The sequence below is a fragment of the Ambystoma mexicanum genome, chromosome 3q, assembly GCF_040938575.1.
Source record: "Ambystoma mexicanum isolate Mex_15411 chromosome 3q, UKY_AmexF1_1, whole genome shotgun sequence".
NCBI lineage: Eukaryota > Metazoa > Chordata > Amphibia > Caudata > Ambystomatidae > Ambystoma > Ambystoma mexicanum.
Genome location: NC_090926.1, coordinates 324,320,734 through 324,335,414, shown reverse-complemented (window position 1 = coordinate 324,335,414; position 14,681 = coordinate 324,320,734).

The following is a 14,681-nucleotide window of genomic DNA, read 5'->3' as shown; positions in this document are numbered from 1 at the left end:
AAGCAAGGTACATACCCCTGAGGATAAGATGGAACCATTAGCCACACATTAGCCACACACTAATCACTGAGCCGAAAACAAATGGGGAAATGAACTGAACAGCCAGTGCTGTCATTGGTACAATTAGTACCCAAGCCAAACTTTAATAAGAGGCCGAAGCCTCCAGACTTTGAGGGAATTATATGGTACTCCAGTGGGTTGGCATGAGATTAGAGTGAAGAGAACAGGAAGAAGTGAAGAAAGGTAAGGGGACAAGCCAATGAAACCACATTTTGAAAGAGCTGCAAACAAGGTGTCCAAAATCAGAGGGTCACTGTACGGGAAAGGTTGTGGCCAAACCGATTGGGCCGCTCGGGAAGAATGCTGAGAACCAGGATACGGCCAATCCAAGATGGCCACCCTGCAAGAAGGCGGAAAGCCAAAGGTGGCCAAGCCAGCTAGCCTATACATACATAGGTCTGTGAAACAGGAGGTGGCTAAGCCAAATAGGCCACACTGTAACAGAGCTCATGTTGGTAGGGGAGGCCATAGCAAAGAGCCTGCTGGGGATCGCAACTTGGAAGCTTGCAGGAGTCAGGAAGCCTAAGAGAGCAAGAGTCTGAGAGACCTGCTGGGGCTGCTGAGAAGCTGCCACATGCTAACAAGAGCCTTAACCTTAGCAACGTGACCAGAGTGTGTACTGGGCTGAATATTATAAGGGTTGGTCTTGGCTGGGCGTGGGGGCATATTCACTGTAATGAATTCCAAATTTACCTGCACTCCTGTTATTTGATGTTCATATGTTTTCTTGTGATTTAGTTGGAATTGATGTTGATTGCAACTTAATAGTTCTTCAGGTGCAGAGGAGAATTATTTTATCTTTTTAAAGTCTTCTTTAATATTTATCACGTTTTTTAATGCAATGTCATTCAGTTATCAATTTTCAATTTTCCAAGTACTCTTTTCAACTTGCTGGTTTCATCAAAGGTAACTTTATTTTTATTATTGTTATTGCCCAACACGTTTCGAGATTAAAACTATCTCTTCTTCAGGGCCTATCCTTTCGCTGTACAATATTTTCAAAAAATAACTAAATTTATTAGAACATAATCATTATTGTATTCATTTATACAAGCTTAAATGATCAAATCATCAGAAGACTATTGGTTCCACAGTTCAAATTTAACTCGAGCATATCTATTTACACTGAGCATAGAAGTCATTCTTATTTCCACAAGTCTTGTTATACAGTTCTCACAATTACAATTTGTGTGAAAATACATGATGTTACTCATTTTCAATAGATATTTTATCAAAAATGAAAAGGCATGCTAATCTGGATAATTTGTTATCCTTTTTCAATCTTTAATTTCAAGGACTTCAGTCATAATCTCCTACTTCCCTTTTCCGTATATCTATTATGGCATATATGCACATAAAGCTGTTTTAACTTCTAGTCACCTATAATGTATAAAATATGTTTGCAATATTCACGTGTTGGTACCATTAATGTAAGTGAAATAAGCGGAATGACTTGTCTAAAGATGTATGATTTATTAAAAGATATTTGTGCTATATTCACATTTGAATCAAATAAAATAGGTAAGATACTTACATATCTTTTATGTATATCCCGTTCATGCGTGTTATTAATGAATTTCAATGTCCTCATAAGGTTTAGAATGTCTTGGTGAACGGTATTGTAGGAGTAAATTGTATACTACGAAGATTTTCAGTTTGATTGAAAGCCTGTGACTAATGTCCTGAATGTCCTCGCGTTATTCTATAAATGAATGTATTAGTTTTGGTCAAAAATGTATTTCTGATGATTAGCAGCCAACAATAGATCAGAAAATATTGTTATTTAGGATAGTTCCAGGGAGAAATTCTTACCACAATCAGTTGTGCCGCATGCAACTTGTAAACCCGGCTGTCACTCGAGCAAATGATTTTAAAATGGCAGTTTATTTATATCGGCCTCATAGTGTAAGAGTGATGTCATCGTGTAACGTAGTGCGTGAATGATGTCATTGATGCCAACAGAGTATTGTATTGGTGCCATTAAGGCTTCGTTATTACTGTGAGCCTATAATGCAATACAATTGTAGACATTTTTGAATAAAGTGTACGTTTTTATGAGGATTAAACGTGGGTCATTATTATGTCCCAGGTCTTGAGTGTGGTTCTACTCTTTTGGAAAAATATAGTCGTTAGCGATTTGCTAAAGACTTTGGTATCACATATTTCAGGAATATCATTAGCTTAAATTCGTGAGTCTTATGAATCCTACTGATCTTACAGTGTGGTTTTTTAATAATATGTTGATTTATCTTAACCTATAAACCTATTAAATACTAGCATGTTTGTCCATGATCTTAGTTGAGCAATTATGTAATTCGTTTTTACAACAATAGTGATATATTTAAGACTTATCATATGACTTTTAAACCAGTACCTTCCTTTTGACAACAATGACATGTTTAAAATCACAATTATTGTAATCCTAGATGACCCTAAAAAACAATTTCCGATCTTAGTCTCTGTGCATTCAGTGTATTGTCAATCCAATTTGAGAATATCATAATCTAAAAGTATTACAATCAATTTTAGACATATATGCCTGTTGGTCCCATAGTTCTTATTAGGTTACTTTAAAACAAGGGATACTCTGTGTCCATCTGTGTTTTTTCAAAGATATGCTCCAAAGTAATAGTCCTTGTTCATTCCTAGAGGTGACAAAGAATCAAGTTTGTGGATACATAAGAGTTCTCTTTGGGAAAGTATTTTAGAAATGTTGCCTCCTCTAGGTGGGGGGTGTATCACTTCCAGTATTAAGCATCTTAGTTGTGCTATTGTGTGTCTATTATCAAGGAAGTGTCAGTAGATCGTCGATTTAAGGTTCTTTGTCCTGATGTTTGACTTGTGATCTGTCCAGCGCTCTTTAGCTTTTCTCATTGTCTTACACCTGTAGAACATCCCGCAGGGGCATTTGAGAGCATATATGACATTCTTTGAATCGCATGTGGAAAAATCTCTAATTGGTATTTTCTTTCGTGTCGTTGGATGTCTAATGTGATCACCTTTGATTAAGTTAGAACAATGTTGACAGTTCAAATATGTGTGGGTACCCATTTTTCATATTTTCCCATGCGTTTCTTTCCTCTCTTGGAGGCTATCATGGGAGGTTCTGGGAATAGACGGTTCAATGTTTGGTTGCTCTTAGATAGATTCCAATTTTTCATTATGATTTTCTTGACTTGAAAGCTCTGTGATGAGAATTCTAACGAGTGTACCAATCTGGTGGTTCCTTTTTTCTTAGTATATTTTAATAGGTCAGTTCTTTTTAGAGGATCCATCCTTGTTTCCGCCTTGATTAATATTTTCTCTGGAAAGTCTCTTTCTAGGAATCTTGTTCTTGTGGTTTCATATTCTTTGTGCAGATTCTCAGTATCTGATATTATCCTTTTTAATCTGAGCAATTGGCTGAAATGTAAGTTTTCTTTAAGATGATTCGGATGGAACATTTTGTAGTGTAAGCTGTTATTTACATCGGTCGGTTTTTGGTAGATGGAGGTTACGAACTCAGTTCCTGTGGATTCAACTTTAACATCAAGAAAATGTATGGTTGGATTGCCAATCTCTAGTGTGAACTTGATTCGTTCATTACAATTGTTGAAGTAATTATGGAATTGATGTAATTCTTCTTTTGTTCCTTACCATATCCCGACAATATCATCGAGGCATCTCTTACAATATGTTATTTTAGGTATCCATGTCTGATTGTTTAGCACAAAATTCTTTTCAAAATAATACATGAATGTATTTGCATATACTGGTGCGGCTGATGACCCCATTGAGGTGCCTGAAATTTGTAGTTAATATTTGTCACTGTATCTGAAATAATTGTTGTATAAGATAATATGTAACAGTTCCAAAGCAAAGATTTACATTTTTCTTCTGTCAATAGTAGCCACTCCATCGCCTCTATGCCTTCTCCATGGGGAATAGAGGTATAAAGGCTGGTGACATCTAGTGTGAAAAGTGTTAATGGAATGTTTGTCAAATTCAGTTCTCCAAGTAGTTGTAGAAAATGTGAGGCGTCTTTTAGGTAGGTTTCAGTCGCCTGTATAAGAGGTTGAATGGCTGCGTCCAAATGAATAGCAAGGGGTTGAAAGATGCTCTCTGTACCGGCGACTATTGGTTGAAACAGTGGTTTATTTGGGTTTTTATGTATCTTTGGTAGGGCATATAGAACTGGTGTCACTGGGGCTTTGTTTATCAAAAATTCCTTTGTCTGTTCAGAAATCCATTCTGATTCAAATGCTTTTGTGATTGTTCTTTCAATCAACTTCCTGATTTCCATTATTGGATCTTGGTCCAATTGTATGTGGCTCTTCTCATCCAATAATAATTCCATGCAGCTTTCATTGTAGAATGCTGTATCCATTATTACCAATGCCCCTCCCATGTCCGCAGGTTTCATTATTATTGATTTGTCTTCTGCTAATTCTTTGATCAACTTCAGTTGATGTTGTCTGATGTTTTGGATTCCTTTCCTATTATATTTTAGGCGCCTTAGTTCTTTTGTTGTTTTCAGTTTGAATAATTTCACAATAGGGTGGTTGACTTGCGGGTGAAATGTACTCTTCCCCTTCATCTCCAAATATTGTATTTCTTTGGATCTTTCTTTTGTTTCCGGCAAGTTATCAAAGAAAATGTTTAACTCCATTTTTCATATCATTTTGAAGAGGTTTACTTCTTACTCAAAACAACTGGTATTAGTTGTTGGGATAAAAGATGGCCCCAAGTTAAGTGCGTCTATTTGGGGTTGGGTCAAGCATTTACTAGAAATGTTCACAATGATTGAGTTATTTATTTTTGTCTTGGTCTTACTTTTCTTTTTTCCTCTTCAGTTCGATTTTCTTCTAAAAAAAAAGGCTGTGGTTCTGTTGTTGTTGTTGGTAAGGTCGAGCTGCTTGGTTGCGGCGGGGGCATTGGATTCTTCTTGGGTATTACCTCAGTTGTTGATGCGTTTTTATATAAGTTGTTTGTTTCTTCACTTTCCCTTGTGGTGGTTTCACTAATCCCTCAACTTGGTTTATTGGGTGGTTGTCTAGGTGGATAGTGCGGTGTCCGTCTTGTATTTTGATAGAAGTCTTGCCATGTGTTAACTATGTCTTTTGCGTAATCCAAAGTGTCAAGTCTGAATTTCCTGATTTTCCTCTGCTCTATATCTTTCTTGTAGGAGTCAAGTTTCTGGTTAATGTCGTCTAAGATCTTGCTGAGTTCCGTTGTTGATTTGAGTGAAGACAATTGTTCGCTGATTTCTTCTATCTCTGTTTTTATCGTAGCTAGCGATTTGGCTAATTCTTCAATCATTAGTAATATTAAATCTAGAGAGCATTTATTTAATATTTGTTACAAACTCCTGATTTTCCATGCACAACGTCGGGCACAGATACACTCTGAGCCCTCTGGGTATTCTTTTTGCTTTATAGTACTGGGCCAATGTTGAAGCATGTAATTCTTGTGATATTTCATCTGCGTATTGTTTTTCTAATTTGAAGATGAGTCATTCTGGATTATCTTCTGTTGGTGTTTCCCTTTCCGTACTGGAGATAACGTTAAAGATTCTCTCAGCCTCGTCCTCACTAAAGGCTAGTGTGGTTGCTGCTTTATTGGTTAAGGTATTCATTTTGGAGAAGGACATCCTTCTGTGCTTATTTGGTGCAAAAGGTATCGTTATGCCACCCGAGTGATAGGTCATTTTCTGCCATATTCACTGTAGCCTGACAAAAGCCTTGTTAGGAGGAAGACAATCCTGCCAGGAAAAAAAACCTAGGACAAGAGGAGTAAAGTTACAGGTTTTTCCCTGGTATGAGTACATGAGAAGACTGCAAGGCTCCAGAAGATTGTGCATTGATGGGACCACCAGACTAGATCAAGTAAAGACATGTTTTGGGCAATTATAGTCCATCTTGATAATATGACTGAAAACAAATGACTTTTTCCTGTATGTAGATGCACTGGAATTTTAAGGATTAGAGTAGGCAATGTACCCCACGTTCTGTAGTTTAGAAATCTCCTTTCACTGACTTTATGCTGCCATCCTGAAACTGGTTTTCCAAAAACCTCATGTTTTGCGCTTTTAGTTGGCATACCTTGGGACTTGTAGGCTTTTGGCCAACCTGGGCTGAAGGAAGCCACTGGCCAGTAGGATGGGAATCCCAAGAAGAATGTGCTGAAAGGGAAGCCAAAGGAATGGTACTCCATAAGAACCTGAGACACTGGCCAGGGCACCTCAATCCCATCCATCTAATAGGCTGTTCTTCCACATACTACAGAGACCCCTCCCTGATCTGTAGTTTGCTGAGCAAATATGTATGGATTACTTGAGATTAAAGAGAAGCTGTGTTGCAGCTCATTTCTGTCTTTTGAGTCCATTTACTTCTCCCCTTTGACATGCAAGAGGAAGATAATCAACTTGACCCATGAAACGGCACATTAACCAACGGGTAAGCAATGCATAGAGTGATAACCAGAAAACATCTACATTTGTTGCCTAAAGAGTAAGGCGTGGCTGAGTACATATGGAAACCATAAACACAAAAAGGAGGTCGGGGATGATTTTTAAACTGCTACACCAAAAGCAACACCCCCAAGATAGGTGGAACCTATAAAACAACACGAAAAATGCTGGTGAGCAGAGTTCAACCACAGGTGGGAACACTCCTATTATCTACTACAGAGAGAGGGAGTAGGCAAACAGCGAAACATTCCACACCCAAATATTGTGTGGGGACCATAAAAGCTAACACGGGAAAATTACACCAGCTGTTAGACCACACAAATAGTAGAAAAATATACAGTTTTATTCAAACACATCAATAAAAATTCAAAAGTAAAACAGAATATAACTCAATATACATTGCATGTTCTGTTGATTCAGCAGACATTTAACAGGCAAAAAAGAATGCACATGGAAATAAACCAAATTAAAGAAGGTTTTCACGCTTGACAAAACAGTAAGTCAAGCTCATTGGTCAGCCAAGAGTTCAAGAGATGACCAAAAGTGTGTTAAAATCTCAAATATCCATTCATTACCATACCACACCAATCCGATTCAGCCCAACATGTTTCATTCCTCATGCACTACTCATACACTAAAATCTGGGGAAATTCTTCAGGGACGCTAGTTTGCCTGTGAACAATTTGCAATGTGTTGTATAACAAAATCGAAAACCAGAATGATGTTCAGATTGGGGACCCAAAAAAGGAGTCAAAGAATAGGTCTTCCAACAGCGCAGTCTGCTTGTTCCTACTGCGATAACCTCGTTGTTTGGTCAACTAGAGAGGACGGCGTGTGCCCACCGGCAACCTTCTGAATAGGAAGTGCTGTTGGTGCGTGATGTTCTGCTGTACTTCCAAGCCTCGTTGGGCTGAGTGCGAGAGGCACCGTGCACGGCCTCTAAGGTTGGGGCTACTTCAGTCCCTGATTCTGTGCGTGCTGGTTCATAATCTCGTTTTCGGATAAAGTAATGCGATGTTAAGCCGATAATGTCGCACCTGGATTGGAATTCAGACGGTGAAATTCGCAATAGGGAGTGAAAAGTACGCCTATGTTTCCGGGTTTCGTAGAGCTTCGCAAGAAAAGCGCCGTACAAGGTGTGGATGGCTGAGTACATATGGAGACACTATTTATAAAATCCTGTTACAGTGGCTAGATGAGACCAGTGCCAGTGTTGCTAAGCACCTCAGAATGTGTGCACCATGTGTCTGCGTGCAGTTAGATCTGTTCCTGAGCTACCATTAAAATTTTCATGGGGCATCATTTAGCAGCCCATCCTGTGCAAACTAGAATCCCAGAGGGCTAGAGGTACTGACCCTCAGCAATGGCCGCAGAATGTTCTGGGATCTCCACTATTTCAGTCGTCCCAGGCACTCGGCTCTTATGGGGAATAGGGGCGAATCTCTGAGTGCTTCCAACCATGCATATAGCAAGCAATATGTTATTGTTCTTTTTTTGCCTATGCCCTTGGCTCTCGCACTCCAAAGCACTAGCTTCTACGCCGATCAGAGAACTAGAGCTTGCGGGGCGACTCCCAAATGCAGTGGAGCATTTGCAGTGGGACTATGGCAGGCTTCAAGAAACATCTCGGTCCCCCCATACTCCCATACTCCCAAACCATATCCTCGGCAGGAGGGAGAAAATTATCCTGTTGTCAATAGTTGTCAATAGAGACAGCTTCTGTGGACTCCGGGTTGCCATGCTCCCCAGGAAGATAGTTTTCAACAATAAACGCCATGTCCTTTATTTATTTATTTAATACATTTGATTGTAATCCCTTAGTTTTACAAAACCCTTGCTTTTATTTTTTATGATGTTATTCTCTTACAGCTCCCCATTGTTCAATATCTTCTCCCACAGCCCTTGAGCTAAAGACCTTGTAGCAACCTTCTAATATATATATTCTCTCAGCGTTTTATGTTACACTACTTGTTGAGCTCATAACTACCAAACCAGGCCTCATAGCACCAAATGTGAATGAAACCTGGACAGGCTCAAACTGGCCAACAGGGCAATGCCCAGAGGGCCGGCCCAACTTGCTTTCATGGGCCACTTGCCTACTTTTCTTTGGGTCAAAGTGGGCCAGCCTTTAGCCCAACGTGAGCCCATTTGAGTTACTTCACTGGGCAGCTAGTAGTTTTGACAAATGTAACTAAGCACATATTCTTTAAAATGCACAATTTGTAGCACATTTTCCTCAAAGATCCTTGGGTGCTCAAACAGCCTGCACAAAAAGGAAAGAATTGGCATTTGCAATTGTAGGCCACTTTTTCATAGGTACCTGAGCCAATTTGAGGCATCACTTCGACCCAGGGCGTAGCTGTATGTTAAAGCTGTGCATTTAAAAGCCACGCATCATTTGGTGAAATGTGGGTATCTGTGACATTTAGGATCTTTGCTCTCTTTCCTGTGTTTCGGAGATGGGAGATATTTGCACCAATAAGGCAATGGGGCTTCCCACAATCTTTCCTCGACTCATCCAGTGGTAGACGTGACTGGGCAGTCAAGGGTTACTCTTAGGAGGGGCCTGCAAAGTGGTTAAGATGCCTTATCACACACGTAATATTAGTTAGGGGGATCTGCACACAAACATGTCATAAAAATAGTAGCTTCTGTCCTGGGAAAGCAGGTAGTGTTGTGTAAGTTACAGGCAAGCAGACTGTTAGAGACATGACCTCAGGCCACTAAAGCCTCTTTCCACTAACAGTTGGGGTCACCAGCGATGTCCATTGCCTTGTAAACACTCTGGATACCGACTCATTGCTCTGTATCCAGGAGGCGCGTTTGGATCTGAACCTACTCAAGTCAAAGGTGCTAAAATACTTTGCAGCACCTAACTTGTCATGGAGCTGGTCAACGTGCAGAATGGTGTCAGCATCTGTCATGGTGGCCGTGCTGAGTCACCTGCAGTCCATGCAGAACCAGAGATCGCTGGTGCCAGTTTCTGAAATTGGACCATTACATTTGTGATGGTTCTATTACCCTCAGGTCCAATACCTTTGTGACCTCAGCTTTGATGTAGTCACAGACTATCCTGAAACCTTCACTTTTTACTGTCCCCAGTGTCTGCATCGTTTTTAAACCACGTTGTTAAACCTGGAGTCAAGGAGCACAAGCAGGGAAATTGTTGAGGCAAAGCTCGACAGTCACCTTGTTGCCCAAATGTCATTTGTGGAGAGGGTTAAACTCTCTCCACTGAGTCATCTGTGGGGTAACCTTGGAGGGGGTCAGGTAGATGCTAATTTCCCTATCACTCCCAGCATGGCATCTCAGGACACCTTTTGGGGGGCGAAGGGGAGATAACTTCACCTTTGACCTTTGAGAGCGTGAGATAGAAGTAGGACTGCTTCTAAATTTGAAGCTGTTACTCTAATAAAGTTTGTTTGCATTCATCCTTATTCAATAGGGCTGCCCATTCCATGTGTCACTCCTTAATATACTTAGACAACTTGTTCAGTTCTCATAATGGATTCACGCTACACCCTACTTATATATTGTGGATTCGAGCTATAAAGAACACACTTTACATTTCCTTCAAATATGGCCGCCAGAAACGAGGTTTTTCTCTCTTGATATTAAGGATCAAAAGATGAAAAAAGGGCCAGTTTTATCATGTCAACCATTTAAAGCAAAAATACGCACACACAAAAATGTTTCTAAATGCAAGCCACCTATTCTTATAAGGTTGTGACACGTATTCCTACAAAACGGTTTTGTTAACTATGTGTGATTCCACAGTGATGATTGAAACTTTTTGGGACACACTGCACTAATATAGAAAACAGACAGAAAAACAGATAACTGACGTTTGGTGAGTACATGAAAATCTTTTTAATTATTCCAAAAATTGTTATACCTTTGATGCAATTGAGATTGTATTATCTCTTTTTCCCATAGTTCCACCTTCCTGTATTTTTCACCAGGAATTCAATGGGAAGCACTACATAAATATTTAAATATGTGAATGTATGATTGGTTCCTGCAGGTAAATGAAACATATTTTACCTGTGCTAGTTTTACCATATGCCCCCCACCTCATAAGTGCTGCACCACTTTTGCCATCCCTTTTATAGATGGCTTCCATTCACCTACAAACGTTCTTGTCCCTGATGAAAATCCCACACCAGAATGGGGACTGAAACATGTAGGGCCACGTTTTCACTTATCTGGAACTTATTATTTTATAACTTGAACATGTATTTCTTTGTATATGGTTTCTATAAATGTATATTGTTTTCACAAATGTGTAGTGTCTGTTGAAACTGAACTAACAAATGTGTTTGTAAGTTTATTTTGTAACATTTGTTGTAGAAGGAAACTTTGGGTCTCATCACGAGTTTGGCGGTAGCGCTTAAATGCGGCGGTAGCGCTGTTACCGCCACATTTAAGGGTCCGCCAAATCACGGCTTCGGCTGATTTCGCCCCCGCTCCCGGGGAAATCTGCAGAGAATTTGCCGATTTCTGGCACGTTTACCGTGGCGGGAAATCCGCCGGTGGTAAAAGCGCGACATTTCCCCATTGAGCTCAATGGGAAATGGGCAATACCCGTTCCGCAAAACCCGTGATCCGGCGCTAATAGCACCGGTGGGTTTGGCGGTAGGGCTAATAACACCAGAGCTATTAGCGCCAGCGTTATCACCAAACTCGTGATGAGGCCCTTTATATTTGTTCTGATTTCACTCAAATATTTTCTAGACTGTGGTATGTTTTCTGTAAGATATATACATTTTTTAATCATTTGTATTAGTGTTGAGGTGTACCTTGGCAGAGAGGGTCTATTTTCTTTGTATACCACTCTTTATCACCTATTGCTTGCCCGTATATTTGTTGGCCATTGATCTCGCTCTTCTGTTGCAGGACTCTAACTCCTAGAGTACAACTGGGAGCAACTAAGGAAAACACCTGTTCCGTATACAGGAGAATGAACTCGACTACAGCCTGGAAAGGGACTTGGGAGTTCCTTGTGAAACAGAAATGAGGCACCAAACACCGCATGTGCCAACCCCAGAGGGATCGGAGGCATGGCATATGCTACAGAAAATGAACTGGAAGTGAAGAGAAACTGCACTGGGACACATAACATTGACAACTAAAGCAGGAAAGAAATGCGCTCACGTGCCTGAGTTGCAGACTGGGCTTAAATCCTGGCTTCACCCTTAACTGAAGTGTATAATCCTGGACACACCATTTTCTTCCATTTTGCCTTATCTGCTCAATGAGACATTGCTGAAAGTTACTTATTTTAAACGGCAAGCTACTGGAATACAATTCTCACTCATGATATTGGTCCATATATAGTAGAAATTATACTGATCATTAATGTACTGCACAACACAGAGTTATTTGTCTCTTGTCTTACTCAGGGCAACTTCTTGTAATATAACCTCCCCCGATTATTGGTGATTGATGTCACGCCCTGTGGCATCACTTTCTGTGATGTCACTTCCGGTGTTGACAATTGTGGCGGGTCAGAAGAAGGACAAGGACTCATGTCTTCCATTTTGGAGTATTCTTTATTAAAAGAAAAGTGAAAAACTCCTAACTTTCCCAAAGCTATGGGTTTTCCCTCCTTAACACAAACTAACTAGGGTGCTCGCCAGTGAGGCCAAAAGGAAGATCCATCTTCTGTCCAAAACTAATCTAAGCTGTCCCTGCCACTAGCAAAACAACTAAGATACAGGAGAATGACTCCCCTCTCCTGTGGTCTGATTTTCAGCAAGTTCACTTTAGCAAAGTATTTGCAGGTATTTCTTGGTAACTACTTTGATCAGGTCGTATAGTTCCGCTATTAGGCTTCTCAAATTCTCTAGTGTCCTTTACACTTTGTTTCCCCCTTTTGAGGTTATTCTTTTCTCTTTTCTTGTTAGTTCAACTTGAGGCTTTCTCTCTTTTCAATGGCCACTCTTTTTCTTGGCTGGGCCAAGTATGACTGTTCCCAAAATAACTCTCACTCGCCTCCACTGTTTTATAGTTACTGGGATAAGTATTTGTATTTGTATTTATTTTATTTATAAAGCGCGGCCAGGCCCGGGGGCATACGGGCGCGTAAGTTAGATCTGGTTACAGTTACATTTGAGTGCAGTAAGCAAAGGTTACGTTATGGTTACAGATAGGTACATACATTAGTATTACAGATACATACATACATGTTGCAATGTTCATGTGGCAGGCAGTGGAGGCTGCCGATAAAATATAGTCTAAAATAAATTATTTACAATATGTACAGTAGGCAGTCAGTCGTTCAAGGATCTGGGAAGTTTAGGCTGTGTCCATGTGTCCATGTTGTGAAGCCAGCGCTTTGTGTTGCTTTGAATAGGTTAAAGGAGGGTTCTGACCTAAGGAGCGCTGGCAGTGTGTTCCATAATTTCGATGCTTGCACAGGGAAGCTAGCTCCAGCCGAGTTATGGAGTTTGAATCTCGGTATGGACATAGTGTTTGCTTGAGCTGCTCTGAGTGGTCTTGATGATGTATGTGGTGTAAGTTGGTTGGTGAGGTAGGCTGGTGCAAGGTTGGCCCTGGCTTTGTGTGTGAGGGCCAAAGTTTTGAGGGATATTCTATGTTCTACTGGGAGCCAGTGTAGATTACGTCTAGTCTCAGAAATATGCAACTTTTTAGGGATGTTGAGGGCTGCCTTGATGGCATTACTTTGAATTACTTGTAGTTTGTTGATATTTTTGTGGCTAGTGCCTAAATAAAGGGCATTACAATAGTCTATTTTGGACAAGACTAATGCTCTAGCAAGAGTAATGCAATTGGGTGTGGAGATGAACGGCCTACATGCAGTGATCAATTTGCAGGTGTAAGCGGCTGATGATGCTACTGCATTGGTTTGTTTGGAGAGGAATAAGGTGGCATCAATGTAGATTCCTAGGGTTTTTGTGTTGTTTGAGACAGGGATAAGATTACCATCTATAGTGAAAGATTAGAAAGCAGAGTTTAGATTTTTTTAGTTTGGCGTGAGTACCAAGGATGATCAACTCAGTTTTTTCATCGTTGAGACAAAGTCCATGATGTGCCATCCATGCTTTTATTACTGAGTATATATCATTGAGGGTTTTGCTGTCTGTTTCGTAGTCACCCGAGATACTGGGTGATGTCCGCATAATTGGTATACGTGACACCCAGATAGCCAAGGATATTGAAGAGGGGCTTTGTAAATACATTATAGAGCATCGGGGACACACAAGAGCCTTGCGGGACTCCACAAGGTACTGGTTAGGGTTCAGCTGAATCAGTGGGAGAGAAGACCCTCATGGTTCTGTTCGCCAAGAAGGAACTGATCCAGGCAGTGGCTGCGTCTGAAAAGTGTGCTGCAGTTTTCAAGTGGTGACAGAGTGTTTGGTTATTGACCAAATCAAAAGCTGCTCACAGGTCAAGCAGTAAGAGGAGTGCACGTTTACAGTTGTCTTTTAGGATTTGGATCTGGGTAGTGAGATCTATTAATACAGTTTCCGTGCCGTGTCTGGGTCGGAAGCCGGATTGCCTTAGTCCCAGGAGAATGTTTGATTCTAGATAAGCCTGTATTTGCAGATAAGCTGCTCTATCCAGTATTTTTAATAAGAAAGGTACAGTTGTTATCGGCCTATAGTTAGACGGGTTGGCTGGGTGCAGAGTAGGTTTTTTGAGTAGAGGAATGACCCAAGCGTCTTTTCAGTTATCAGGCACTACTCCGGATTTGATGAGGTTAGTAATAAATGGTGCCAGGTCATGTGCTGCTGCTTTGATGATCGGAGCAGGGCAGGCATCACCTTTTCAATTTGATGGTTTAAGTTTCCCAATGATGTTTTCTACTTCCCAAATTGAGAGGGGTGAGAAACTGAATGGCTTACAAGTTGACTTAAAGGTAGGTGACTTGTTAGGAAGTTGTTTGTAATCAGGGTCAGCGAGTAGCAGGGATTATTTCGCATTGATTTTAGATTGTAGGCGAGTTATTTTGTCTAATAGGGCCTTCTGAATGTTACTGCACCATAGTGCATCTGTGACACATTTGTCAATAGGGGCAATAGGGGATTCTAATTCTTTTAGAATCTTGAAAAGTTCTTTTGTGTTGGATTCCGCTTTCGTAATCCTTTTGTTGTGGGTGTCTTTTTTAGCAAGTAGGATGGCTTCTTTGTAACTAGTGGATGCTAGGGTT